At 44.4% G+C, this 13,787-nt stretch overlaps 1 protein-coding gene across 3 annotated transcripts in view; it reads left to right on the plus strand.

Moving 5' to 3' along the window:
- Positions 1–315: 315 nt before the first annotated feature.
- The window catches only part of SESTD1 (SEC14 and spectrin domain containing 1), a 102,282-nt gene continuing 88,810 nt past the window's right edge, over positions 316–13,787 (plus strand). For 2 of the 3 annotated variants that reach the window (XM_072121595.1, XM_072121597.1), the window contains exon 1: positions 316–437. The gene's annotated coding sequence lies outside the window, so the exon portion shown is untranslated. Of the gene's footprint in view, positions 438–509; positions 565–13,787 lie in introns of those variants that run through there. The other variant, XM_072121596.1, reaches the window with a different exon arrangement.

The raw sequence follows: 13,787 nt of genomic DNA on the forward strand, positions 1-13,787 counted from the left end.
GCCTTAAAACAGACAATATTATACCGTTCTAATGTTGTAAAATGTCATGGAGAGTGGAGTCCCCCTTGAAGCAGCAGTGATGTTATGGATATTACAGACGTGTAGCGGTCTACTATGAGGCTGGCTGCAGACACGCCCCTTATTCCCTAATTCCCTCCCGACCGCATCACTTTCATTGTTTCCGTGTCTGCGGTCGCCAAGGAATCAAAGTCTCAGCCTCCCTGAGGGGCGGGGTTAACCAAGGGAGGCGTTCACACGTGGATCCGTAGCAGCCAATCAGCGCTTCGAGAGTCCCCTGGCTTGTTTAGGCACCAGCCCCGTTGTGGGCGTGGCCCGGGGGAAAGGGGGGCGCGCTGTAGTGTAGTGGGGAGGAGACGCAACAGGAAGTGTGGAGCGTAGCTGCCGGAGCCGCCGCCGCGGTCGCTGCCTCAGCTCATGTAAATATGGATGGGGACGTGTGCACGGGGGATCGGGGCCGGGAGCTGTGTGCAGGGTGCTGGGGCTGTGTGCAGGGATGGGTGCCGGACAGATGCTGCTGCATGTGACTGCGGGATGAGCAGCCAGGTGTGTGAGCAGCCTATGACAATGGCAGCATTGTATCCGCCTGCACTCACACGCTGAGATTTGCAGATGTGTGATGACGTCAGGACGTGACATCATAGGTGGAAATGGCCGGTCATGTGATGTCATCTCGTAGGCTGTAGTCATAGTCATAGTCATGATCGATCACTATTAGGAGGGCAGGGGGGGTCATTTGGTTTTGGTGTGAGAAGTATTATTGCTGTGTGATGACATCACTGGATTATTGATTTTATTTTATTGATGTAATAAATGTTTGAGACAGAGAGAAAATGTCACAATGCGAACAGTAACAGGGGTCACAGAGGACACGTATACGTATATAACCACAGATATATGTATATATAACCATTAAATCGCTAAATCTACTTTAATGAGCTGAGAATAACTTAGATGGTTCACAAAATAACCATGGAGCGATGTGTTTTCATTGTGCTATCCCTCTGATGTTCCTCCTGTCGATCACTGTGTGCTACTAGGTGGGGGTAGTCACTCAATACTCAAAATGATATTACATTTCCAGGAGGAATAATGGAAGGACAGCACAATGTAGCCCCTGCGGCGCTCACCCAGGGCACCCGTGCAGATTGGCGACATTAGACAGTAGTTTGGGGGGTTGTGTCAAGTTTAAATACCCTGAGTCTCCCCACTCTAATAGTATTTGTGCTGCAAAGGTAATGGCACACTTTTAAAGGACATCTATCACCAGGATGATGGATTGTAAACCAAGCACACTGACATACTAGTGTGTGTCCCCCTCTGGCAGGGTCTGCTCTTCTTTTAGCTTCATATGCTTCTGAAAAAAGGGCTTTTACAATTATGCAAATAAGCCAGGGGGGCTCCAGTCCCCATAGGAGTTAATGGAGACCCTCAGGCTCATTTACATAATTTTTAAAGCCCCCTTTTCTTAAAAACAAGGGCATGAGAAGCCAAAAGAAGAGTTGACCCAGCCAGAGAGGGCACACACCAGTATGTCAGTGTGCTTGGTTTACAATCCTTGTTCTGGTGATAGATGTTCTTTAAGTTGATGATAATAGTAAATGTTTGTTTTTTTTTTAATTTGAGAATTTTGTACAGTTTTGTGATGTTATTTTTTTATCTTTGAAAGTTTTTATGTATCAGTCATGTCAAAGTTTTATTCTGTTATGTCTGTGCCTTCTAATGGATGTCTGAGAAGGTTCTGATATACGGTACTATTTTCTATGACTAAAGCTAATGAGGGTTTGGTTGTGGAATCTTAAATATGCGTGGAGGACTAACGGTGGACTGCCCCTTTAAATGGGGTTCTCTGAGCTAAAGTATGGATAACATATCTATAGCAGGGGTCCCCAGTAACTGATTGCTGGGGATCTCAGCAGCTGATAAATAGAGAATGGAACAGGAAGCAGATAGCGCCACTCTCTGTGTAGTGGCTGGACCGGGCTAGCTGTCATTCATTTGAATTGGAGCAAAGATGAAAGTTTAAACCATTTCCTGATATGCTTTCTGTATCTATTCCTCACACTTCTCTAGATCACTGCTTGCTGTCGTTCTACGGGAGGCCTCAGCTTGTGTTCAAACCACCTTGATTGCCATACGTAGTAAGGACTCTTCAGGAGGATTCCGACGTGCCCTTACAACATATGGCACAGACGTACCCCACTGTAAACTTATACAGTAGAATACATATAGTGGCCAGACGGGGGCAACAACTACCTCCATCTTCTACGATTTATCAGACGTATACGCTTAGTGTATACAAAAAACATGGTGTTAACATTTGTGTTTACAAAACGCAAGTGTTACTGCCTCGTGTGAACACGGTAAATATCCTTGGTCATGTGATGTTACACAGGTGCACAACGAGTATCCATCGCATAGCTAAGGGACAGCTTCATAGTGGCCTATGAAGCTTCCTATAGAATGACAGCAAGCAGAGATCTAGAAAACCATGGGGGATTGAAAAAAAAAGTATATTGGAAAATTGTGTGACTTTTTTTTGTGCAAACAAAATAACTTTTGGGGACAGTCCCTTTAAAGGACATCTACCACCAGGATAAAGGATTGTAAATCAAGCACGCTGATATACTGGTGTATGCCCCCACTGGCAGTATATGTTCTTCATTTATCTTATTTTGCCTTGTTTTTTACAAAAATAGGTTTTTAAAAGTATGCAAACGAGCCCAAGGATCTCCAGGCCCCATAGGTGTTAATGGTGCCTGGAGCCCTTACGACTCATTTGCATAATTAAACCTTTTTTTCTTAAAAACCATGATAAAAGAAGAGCAGATCCGGCCAGAAGCGACACACACCAGTATGTCAGTGTGCTTGGTTTACAATCCTTCATCTTGGTGGTAGATGTCCTGTAAGTCTTGTGTTGCAGCTTCAGCTATTGTTGTAGTGTTTGCATAAATTTCTGCAAGCTCCATACAAGTGAATAGGAGCGTGTATACAGCTGTTTGTATGTTTTATGTGGATGTACACTGATAGACTTTATAGAAAAACTAGGGCAGTGTTATATCTTGTGATTTTGTATCCCGGTGTGTGATAAATTAATATCTAGAATCTGGGCCAAGCACAAGGTTTAATGAAGGGCTGTTTTCATTATTAAAAGTGGCCAGGTATCTTATGTTGCTTATCCTGCTGACCTGTCACTATCAAAGGACACCTACCTCCAGGATGAGACTGTATGTAAATGAACCTGAGGGGCTCCAGGCTTCATTAACACCTATGGAGCCTGGAGGCCCTCAGGCTCATTTGCATACAGTCTTATCCTGGTGGTAGATGCCCTTTAAGGGTAATGTATGAAAACAAGAACTAGACGAAGCGCAGGAGTGCGCGAAACGGCCCGTCGCCGAAGTCTCTCTTGTGCTGCACCTCCCTGTCTTATGCACTAAGTTGAATAAAGAAGAATCCTGGGTGAGTGCCGCTATCTTTTGTCTTCTCTTGTCTTTATGGATTACTTACCTGTCTCATGCTGAGCACCATCTACATGTATTGAAGCAGACCATACCTGCAACACGGTGCCCTTGCCATCAACCTACTTTTATTATTGGTCGGGCAGTGCCGACATCCTGCCAGGTGACCTGCCAGCCATCGGCATTCTCTACTCTAGTGACTTTGAAAACAAGAACTGCTGTGGGAAATGACTCCTGTATGGAGCACTACTCGGCATGTCCCCTCCTATGCATAAGACAATTCTTTCCCAGGTTTTCATATTTTTTTTTTTTAGGATAACCTGGTACTTGTGGATTATGGCGCGCATTCAGGGCTGGCTTCAGGTTTTAGTGGGCCCCTGGGCAATAGAGGCTCAGTGGGCCCCTTCATGGGCCGCCCTCCAGTAGCCACACTGCAGCTTCTCTACCCCGCTTAGCTACATTGCCCCCCACCCCCTGTAGACACGCTGCCCCCTCCAGCTACGCTGTATGCCCCCCCTGTACACACACTGTTTTCCCCCCTCCTTTACGTTTCCTCATTCCCCAGAAGCAGCGCAGGAACAGCCTCCTTCTTTCTTCGGCATGCGCCGGCTTTAAAGCCGGCACACGTGATCCGATAACATCATCCTGTGCACGCGGCTTCAGAGCCGTCACATACAGTGGGGAGCGCAGCTTCGGGGGAACGAGGGCAGATGAGCGCAGAAAACAGCACGAGCCGGAAGGGGATCATTTGTACCAGTCTTAAAGTGACACTGGTACAATTGATCCGGGGCCCCGAGGTGCCCCCTCCTGTACCCCGGGGCCCTGGCACTTTCCTGGGTAATCCGGGTGCTGGCGCTGGGCCTGCGCACAAGTATAGGTAAGCAGCTGGATTACCGCCCAGAGAAGTGGTTGCCTAAGTAGGCATTCAACATTATATAAGAAGTTGCATCCATTATCGTCTGCTGTTGGCTACAATCTCTGTGGGGGTCGTGTTTTGGGGACACAACACTGTCCAGGGAACAGGACTCTTAGCATCATTACCATGCATGTGGTGCTATGAGTCAGTAACATCTTGTTGGGCCACTGGCCTGTGCTGTAATCATGTTTTATTACGAGATGGTAGTCTTGAGACTCACAGCACCATACATGATTATGACACCAGGAGTCTTTGGTCCAGGAATTATAGCTCGCACATGCGCAGTGCCCCTTGGCATGGTAGAAGCTTATTCACATCTACAGAATACCTACAACACCTGCTAGACGTGCAGTCACGGAAGACTTGGACTGCACAAATACAACTGGGTTAGGTCCCTTACCCACAAACTAGTCTACATTGGACAGAACTCTTACCCATTGATAGCTTAGCCCTTATTTACGGCCATGTCCAGGAGGAGGAGAGGGGAGGGGTGAGCACTTGTCACCCCTCCTCCCTATGTCGTCAGAAGAGCGGCCGACATGGTCAAGGTGTGCTTACCATGTCATGACCGGGAGCCATTGTAATCTATGAGGGCTGTGATCTGGTTGCGAATTATGCAACCAGATCACCGCCTCCTATTGTGGTTTTTTGCAAGTACCCTTACGGTGCGGTCACACGTCGTGTTTTGGTTGCGTTTTCATTGCGTTTTGAAATGCTGAAGTGATTTGCCTAATTACATTACTGTTAACATTTGCTTTTACAAAACGCAAGGTGTATGTAATGTTAACTCATGTGTGAACGCAGCCTTAGCTTATTTTGTTTTCTTGACGTTCAGCACTGTAGGGTTATAGGTCAGCCTTGATAGACCGTCATCTTTTCCCATTACTATTATTGGAAATACTCTACTCATCATTGGTACATTTTTAAAATAACATGAACTGTGCGGCAGGAAATATCAGATTCTCTGGAATTGCCTTGCAGATTGAGCAGCCCTAGTCTTTCCGACTACAGTGTGGACTACATGGGTTTATTCATGTGTACACATCTGATTACTGGATTCAGTCCAACTTCTAGAACAGGCAGCGAAAATTAAAACCAGTTTTCTTAACACTGAAGCTAGACTGAAGTTCATGTTACCCAGTGGTGTCTTTTTATGTTTTATAATGTCCTCCTATGTTGACTAGATGTGAAATAATGTAAAAAAATCAGTAAATTGTGAAATGTACTTGATTTAGGGGGTACTCCACGAACAATTTAAATAGAATCCTACTCCTTAGGGTGATGGCACACATGGCGTCTTGAACGCGTTTTTGGCCGTTTTTAAGCAGTCCGTTAAAAAACGCATGCGTTTTCGACCAGTTTGAATTAAGATATTTGGTCAAACCTGTCAAAAACGCATACGTTTTTCAAAAGCGCGTTCAGACTGCTTAACAGTGGGCCAAAAACGCGTTCAAAATGGCACATGTGCCATCGCACTTATATTCCTATATTCCTAAGGCTATATTCACACTGCCGTTGCCCGCCCGTACCGTAGCGGGCAACGGCAGTGTACGGGGAGAGGAGGAGGAGGTGAGCGCCGTATTACGGGAAAAGATAGGACAGTTTTTTTGAAAATGCATCCATTTTTGACAGGTTTTACCAATTATCTTTATTAAAACTGGTCAAAAAACGCATGCATTTTTGGACGGACTGCTTAAAGACTGACCAAAAACGGGTTCAAAACGCCATCTGTGGCATCACCCTCAGTGGTACAATTACTTGCGCAGATTTTGATTATAAGGTCTCATCCTACATGTGTCTTCCATGTGTGTGGTATATTGATTCTGGAATGATCTAGGGCCACAGTTTCTAGTCATGTCTACATGAAGAACTTTTAACGTGCCAGACGTGTCACATGTCAAGTTTCCTCTTCTCTTCCCTTATCCATTTGTCTTGTTGTGGCGTTAGAAGTGTGCCCTGACCACACGTGAAGCCTCTGAACTGCTCGAGCCTTTGTTTCTATGCCCCTTTTCATTACTCGCAATGCTTCCTGTTTTTAAAGCTTTTCATTGTGTTTGATTTAAAAAAAAAAATGACCCTTTTTTTCACCGCCCTTTGTTAATAAGGCAGCTTTTATCTATTTATCCGGTGCCAACACGTTTTACAGGAAACTAAACACCGCCATGTATATTCAGTCCAGTCATTAAACAGTTAATGTGAAGAATAATAATGGATTCACATTCGGCTGTATGACCCGGTAGCACGCCCACTTTTTTATATTTTTTTTGCCTAAAGGGAAAGTGTTTCCATGTCGCCTCTCCATTCTCTAATGAATGTTTCATGAATGTCCCTTGTAGGTTAAATCAATTTTTATCCCATCATCCGCTCCTAGTGTTTCCGTATTGCAGCTGTGGCGGGGAGCGGCGTGGCTTTGAGAGGCCACCGTGTTCCTGCCATTGATATTCAGTACTTGGGTTATGATTTGAAGCGTTGTTTGTGCACAATATGTGTATTCGCCCCATTGTTTGTGGAGGAAACAAGTGATAATAAGGATTTGGGGAGTGAGGGGTGCTGCAGATTTGGCTGTGAATAGAGAAGCACTCCTCTAGAGCGCTCAACGTCCTCCCTATAATTATGTCTGAATTATGGCTCTGTTTGGAGATGGCCACCGGTAATGGGATAATCGCATTAAATCCTTAATGTCTTTTGGAGAGACTTGTGCACAATTCTATGGACATTCATGATTTGGAAATGTGTCCTGTGCTCGCTGCACGTTTTATTATATCATGTGAATCGCTTGTATTTGTTTGCATCAGTATTTACCCATCGCAACGTAGACAGCAGGTTATAAATGTTACTGGATGTCATCGCTATTGACTGGATGCTGAGGGTGCAGTCACACGTGGCGTTTAACGCATGCGTTTTAAAGCGCATTGCAACAGCTGAAGAGAGATTTGCCTAATTAGATTCCTGTTAACGTTTGCGTTTACAAAACGCACATGTTAACATTAAATTAACAAATGCAAACATGTACACAATATCAATGTCAATATCACATGTGTTAACATGTTGTAAACGCTTAGTTAGGGTGATGGCAGACGTGCCGTTTTTTGTTTGCGTTCCCTAGAAAAGCCGATGCGATCGGGCCACAGCCTGCCCCGGTGGGTGCGGCTTTGTTTGCGTTTGCAAACGCAGACAAAACGGCACGTCTGCCAGCAGCCTTAGCAAAACACCGGCTTGTTCCTGATCGCAGACGTTTCCGTAGAAACTCCGATGCGATCGGCCCGAGGCCCACCCCGCTGGGCGCGACTTTGCGTTTGCAAGCGCAGACAAAGCGCTACGTGTGGCACCAGCCTTAGGGTGAAGACACACATGGCGTTTTTGGGCCGTTTTTGGGCCGTTTTTACTAAGTGCGTTTTCAGATCGTTAAAAACGCATACGTTAAAAAACGCATCCGTTTTTTGAAAACGCATGCGTTTTTGTCCGTTTTTCATTGCGCAATTTCGGAAAAACGGACAAAAACGCATGCGTTTTTAAAAAACGGATGCGTTTTTTAACGCATGCGTTTTTAACGATCTGAAAACGCACTTAGTAAAAACGGCCCAAAAACGCCATGTGTGTCTTCACCCTTAGGCAAATCTTTCTTCAGCTTTTGCAATGCGTTTTGACACGTGGCAGTAACGCATGCGTTTTTAAGCGCATCAGAACAGCTGAGAAGAATTGCCTGATGACATCGCTACATGTTAACATAGCATATACAAAACGTGTTAACACAGTTAACAGCTATGTAATAATGATAAAGTACTCTTCTCAGCTGTTCTGTTGCGTCTACAAACAGATGCATTGCAATGTGTGAATGCACCCTAAAAAGAAGAAGAGGCATGTTAGAATTTTTGGCAGAAAAAAGGGAAAAATAGTAACAGAATAATTGCGGAACTTGCCAAAAGTAAACAGTGAATTTTTAAAGGAAACCTACCACTTGTAGTGGTAGGTTTCCAATGGTAATACCGGGCACCAGCTCAGGGTGAGCTGGTGCCGGAGCTTATTTTAGTTAGTGTTTTAAACCGCGGTATCGCGGTTTAAAACACTTTTTAAACTTTATAGCCGGCGCAGGCAGGTACGCGCTCGGCGCTTACCGTGCACGCGGCTACATAGGAAGTGAATGAGAGCCGCGCGCATGGTAAGCGCCGAGCGCGTACCTGCCTGCGCCGGCTATAACGTTTAAAAAGTGTTTTAAACCGCGATACCGCAGTTTAAAACACTAACTAAAATAAGCTCCGGCACCAGCTCACCCTGAGCTGGTGCCCGGTATTTCCATCGGAAACCTGCCACTACAAGTGGTAGGTTTCCTTTAAAGAACACATAACACAGATCCGCGTACCATGCAGACGTAACACCCAGACTTTGTATGGATTTACATGTAGTTTTTCTCCATGACAATCTGCATTGTGTGAATGTTGCCTTATCATAGGAGGAGAACAGTGAAAATAACAGGCGCAAAATGTTAAAAACAGAGAAGGACCCAAATAGATCCCATCGACCTTTTTAGGCTTCCATTCATGTGAATATGGGTTGGCTGGGTATCAAATTTTTAAGTTTAACCAGTGACCAGAACACATTTTTATTTTATTTTTTTAAAAGTAAACATTAGTGTTAAATGACAAGAAGCAGAGGTAGTAAATACATTTTCCAAATCAATTTCTCCAAGTTTTTTCTTACGAAAATTACCCATGCATGCTTTCTATTATACAGTGAAAAAACTCTTTCACTTGGTGTATTTGGAGTTGTAATTTTTTTTCCTCCTTCCTCACAGTGGCCTGTCCTGACATTTCCTGTGGATATGCTGATAGATTTTATTGCTGGGCCAGTAAACAATTGCACTGATTGGTCCTTTTGGCTTTTTACCCTTGGTTGTTAGTTTGACCCAGACAGAAAAGTAAATATCCATTTACAGCAGTGTCATAAAGTTGTAAAAAAAAAGATAGTGATGGACTCGGTCTGTGTTGACTTTAGAAACCAGTTTGATCTCTCCAGGAGCTAGTTAGGTTTTTATGAGGCATTTTACTTAATGTATACATGTTAGAAAACAATCCAAATAGTTGGGTGTGAGCAGGATGGGCCTAGTGTCTTTGGGGTTGTTATCATGGCTGTTTTGGTATCTGTAAGTGGTCAATATAAGAACGGTGGTTGTCTGGTGTGAGACTGCCGCAGATCAGCTGATTGGAGGGCCGATGATGCTTTGGCATGTGCTGCACCCTTTTTTTGGGGTGCCGTTACACACCGCTTTTTGGTTGCATTTTCATTGCGCGTTGAATCACAACAGCTGAGGAGAGGTGATTTGCCTAATTGCATTACTGTTAACATTTGCATTTACAAAACGAGATGTTAACTCATGCATTAACAATGTGTTAATGCTTGCCTTTTGTAATGCATGTGTTACCATTGCGTTGTCAAATGTAAACGGTAAAGTAATTAGGCGAATCACCTCTCCTCAGCTGCTCTAATGCTTTCAACACGCAATGAAAATGCAACTCAAATGCAACGTGTGAACCAATGCACCCCCTGGAGCAGGTGGACATTGTTGACCTGTAACGTCAACCCCTCCATGAGGTAGTACCATGAGGGCCGTTGCATACCCTCTCGCTCAGTTTCTCATAGCGAATAGGGCTGAGTATCAGGTACTTTGTGGTGAAATTGAGCACAAAGTTTAAGATTTCTCTGCCGTTGGGTGTGACAAAGCCAGCGGAAGTGTACGTTTTTACCTTCCGCCATGTTAATAAATGGTGGAAAGTAAATACAAAACCCAAAAACGGGATCGGTGAAATTTGTCTACTTTTTGGATAGATTATATAGGATTAGGGCAGTTTCAGATGATAAATCACCGTACGTGCAATGTCCTGTGGTAAAATATGTTGCATGGAGTTCATTCAGTTTGGCGCTGCTGTTTTGGCGGGAAGAAGGGAATCCTGTCGATATACACTCACCGGCCACTTTATTAGGTACACCTGTCCAACTGCTCGTTAACACTTAATTTCTAATCAGCCATTCACATGGCGGCAACTCAGTGCATTTAGGCATGTAGACATGGTCAAGACAATCTCCTGCAGTTCAAACCGAGCATCAGTATGGGGAAGAAAGGTGATTTGAGTGCCTTTGAACGTGGCATGGTTGTTGGTGCCAGAAGGGCTGGTCTGAGTATTTCAGAAACTGCTGATCTACTGGGATTTTCACGCACAACCATCTCTAGGGTTTACAGAGAATGGTCCGAAAAAGAAAAAACATCCAGTGAGCGGCAGTTCTGTGGGCGGAAATGCCTTGTTGATGCCAGAGGTCAGAGGAGAATGGCCAGACTGGTTTGAGCTGATAGAAAGGCAACAGTGACTCAAATCGCCACCCGTTACAACCAAGGTAGGCAGAAGAGCATCTCTGAACGCACATTACGTTGAACTTTGAGGCAGATGGGCTACAGCAGCAGAAGACCACACCGGGTGCCACTCCTTTCAGCTAAGAACCGGAAACTGAGGCTACAATTTGCACAAGCTCATTGAAATTGGACAGTAGAAGATTGGAAAAACGTTGCCTGGTCTGATGAGTCTCGATTTCTGCTGCGACATTCGGATGGTAGGGTCAGAATTTGGCGTCAACAACATGAAAGCATGGATCCATCCTGCCTTGTATCAACGGTTCAGGCTGGTGGTGGTGGTGTCATGGTGTGGGGAATATTTTCTTGGCACTCTTTGGGCCCCTTGGTACCAATTGAGCATGGTTGCAACGCCACAGCCTACCTGAGTATTGTTGCTGACCATGTCCATCCCTTTATGACCACAATGTACCCAACATCTGATGGCTACTTTCAGCAGGATAATGCGCCATGTCATAAAGCTGGAATCATCTCAGACTGGTTTCTTGAACATGACAATGAGTTCACTGTACTCAAATGGCCTCCACAGTCACCAGATCTCAATCCAATAGAGCATCTTTGGGATGTGGTGGAACGGGAGATTCGCATCATGGATGTGCAGCCGACAAATCTGCGGCAACTGTGTGATGCCATCATGTCAATATGGAGCAAAATCTCTGAGGAATGCTTCCAGCACCTTGTTGAATCTATGCCACGAAGAATTGAGGCAGTTCTGAAGGCAAAAGGGGGTCCAACCCGGTACTAGCATGGTGTACCTAATAAAGTGGCCGGTGAGTGTATATCACTATGAGTCCTGTCATCGATGGTGTGATTCATGGACCGACTACCATAGTTGGATATGGCCTTAGATAAACATGTTTTACCTATGAAGTGAGATAAAACTTATGAGATGAAGAGCAGATTAATAATGGCAGTGTAAGTTCTAGAAGTTTCTTATTTATTGGGAGACATTTTATACCTCAGTAAAATAAAACTAACGCGTTCATTTATTAGTAATACACTCTGCCATCTGCGGAGGTACTTGGTCCTGATGAAGAACACGTGCGGCCTTTGTAACGCGGATTGTGTACTTTTTATATTTTAGCTCTGATAACAAAGGCTTTTTAAATGTCTCTGCTCTGATGTTGGCTTCCACTGATCGCGGCATGAAAGGAATCCTGGATGACAAAGTAATATATTAAGTGAGAATAAAAGTGCACACGGTACAGGGGATCTAAGAATAAGTCAGTGCTGCTTCATCAGACCTACCATCAAAATCCAGCATGATAAACCAGGGACTTTGTTACAGATCCGGGCACCGTGATTCTAAAATCCTTCCTTCTAAAATCAACTTTTAAAATTATGCTAAAGTGCTTGAAAGGCTCTGGAGGAATTGCCAGAACCCCTCAGTACTGAACATTCACAGGCTGTTACACTGTGTCTCCTTCCCCCTGCTCCCTCACCACTTACCTCTCTATCTGCCTAATGTAATCTCACGCAGAACAGGAAGTTTCAGCACACAGTGAGAGGGTGGAAAGCGCTGCTGCACAGTGTAACAGCCAGTGAATCTGCAGCCCAGAGGAGTTCTGGGAACTACCACAGTAGCCTTACAGCATTATTAGAAGGCAGGAGGCCATGGATACCAAATATAAAAAGATTACCAAAGTAACGGTGCCTGGATCTATGAGTAAGTGTCCCTGGTTTATAATGCTTGATTTTGATGATAAATTTCCTAAAATAACTTTCCAGTCACATCTGATTCATTGGGGGACATTTACATAAAGTGTCGGTGTCTGCACTGGCTTTGTTACCGACCTGCTCTCGGAAAGAAGATACACATTTAATATTGTGGAGCTGTGCAGAGACATTTCTGGCGCAGAGACCATTTTCTGTCCCTGGGACCAAAATCTGTCCCGAGCACCAGAAATGTGTCCAACAGTCCCTGCTAGACCAGTTTTCTTTTGATCTACTTTCCGCCAGTTTACAGCGCCCAAAAATGGCTGTGACACATATTAATTCTGTCTGAGTTTCCACTCCGCCAAAGCCACGCCCCTTTTCGGAGAGGAGTCGGAGCAGACGGAAAAAGTCATTTTTTCTGTCCCCGACAGCTAATAAATAGGTAGGAGAGTAGAAGATGCGGTGAAAGCGCCACAAAACTGGCGGAAACACCATAGTAAATGTCCCCCATTGTCTTATACCTTGTGCAGGCCCTGAAGGAAGGAGCATGAGTCCAGATTCTAGGAATACAATTAAAGGAAATCTACCGTGTTTATGCATTGTGAACCAAACATACCTTGAGAATGCTGTAGCTACACTGATACAGAAACGTATCTTATTTAATCCCTGAACCGAGTGGTTTTGCTCAAAAACAATTCTAAAAATCAGGATCTGGGGAAAACTGGCTGCCGTACATAAACGCATTACTTCCACATACACAGGAGCTGCCTGAACAGTCCAGACAGGACTAATCAACCTGAGCTGGATGACTCCTAAACAGAAGCTGGGGCATGGCGCAGTGATTTATTACTGCTGCCTATCAAAGACAACACAATGATTTCATCATTCTCTGGAGCAGTGCATAATTGGGATAAGAGGAGAAGCGCAGTAGGAGCCACAGGAGCGACAGCGCCTCATTATTAGAATTTTATAATTGTTTTTTCAGCAAAACCCCTCAGTTCAGGGATTAAACAAGATATGTTTCTGCATCAGTGTAACTACAGCAGTCTCAAGGTATGTTTGGTTCACAATGCATAGATTTCCTTTCAATTGAGTCATGCTCCTTCCTTCAGACCCTGTGCCATGTATTATTCAATGAATCTGCTGTAACTGGTGTGTTACTTTAGAGCGTATTCACACATTTAGTTTTGATGTCTTAACCAGGAGTGGAGTATAAGTAGCTCCTCTCATTAATATGTTCTCACCCATTATGATCCACACATACTTTTTGCTTCAAAAACTGCATCTGAAATACTGAACTTGGGAACGTACCCTTTAGGGCGTGTTCACACGTACTGTT

Source organism: Engystomops pustulosus, chromosome 8, assembly GCF_040894005.1.
Source record: "Engystomops pustulosus chromosome 8, aEngPut4.maternal, whole genome shotgun sequence".
Classification (NCBI taxonomy): domain Eukaryota; kingdom Metazoa; phylum Chordata; class Amphibia; order Anura; family Leptodactylidae; genus Engystomops; species Engystomops pustulosus.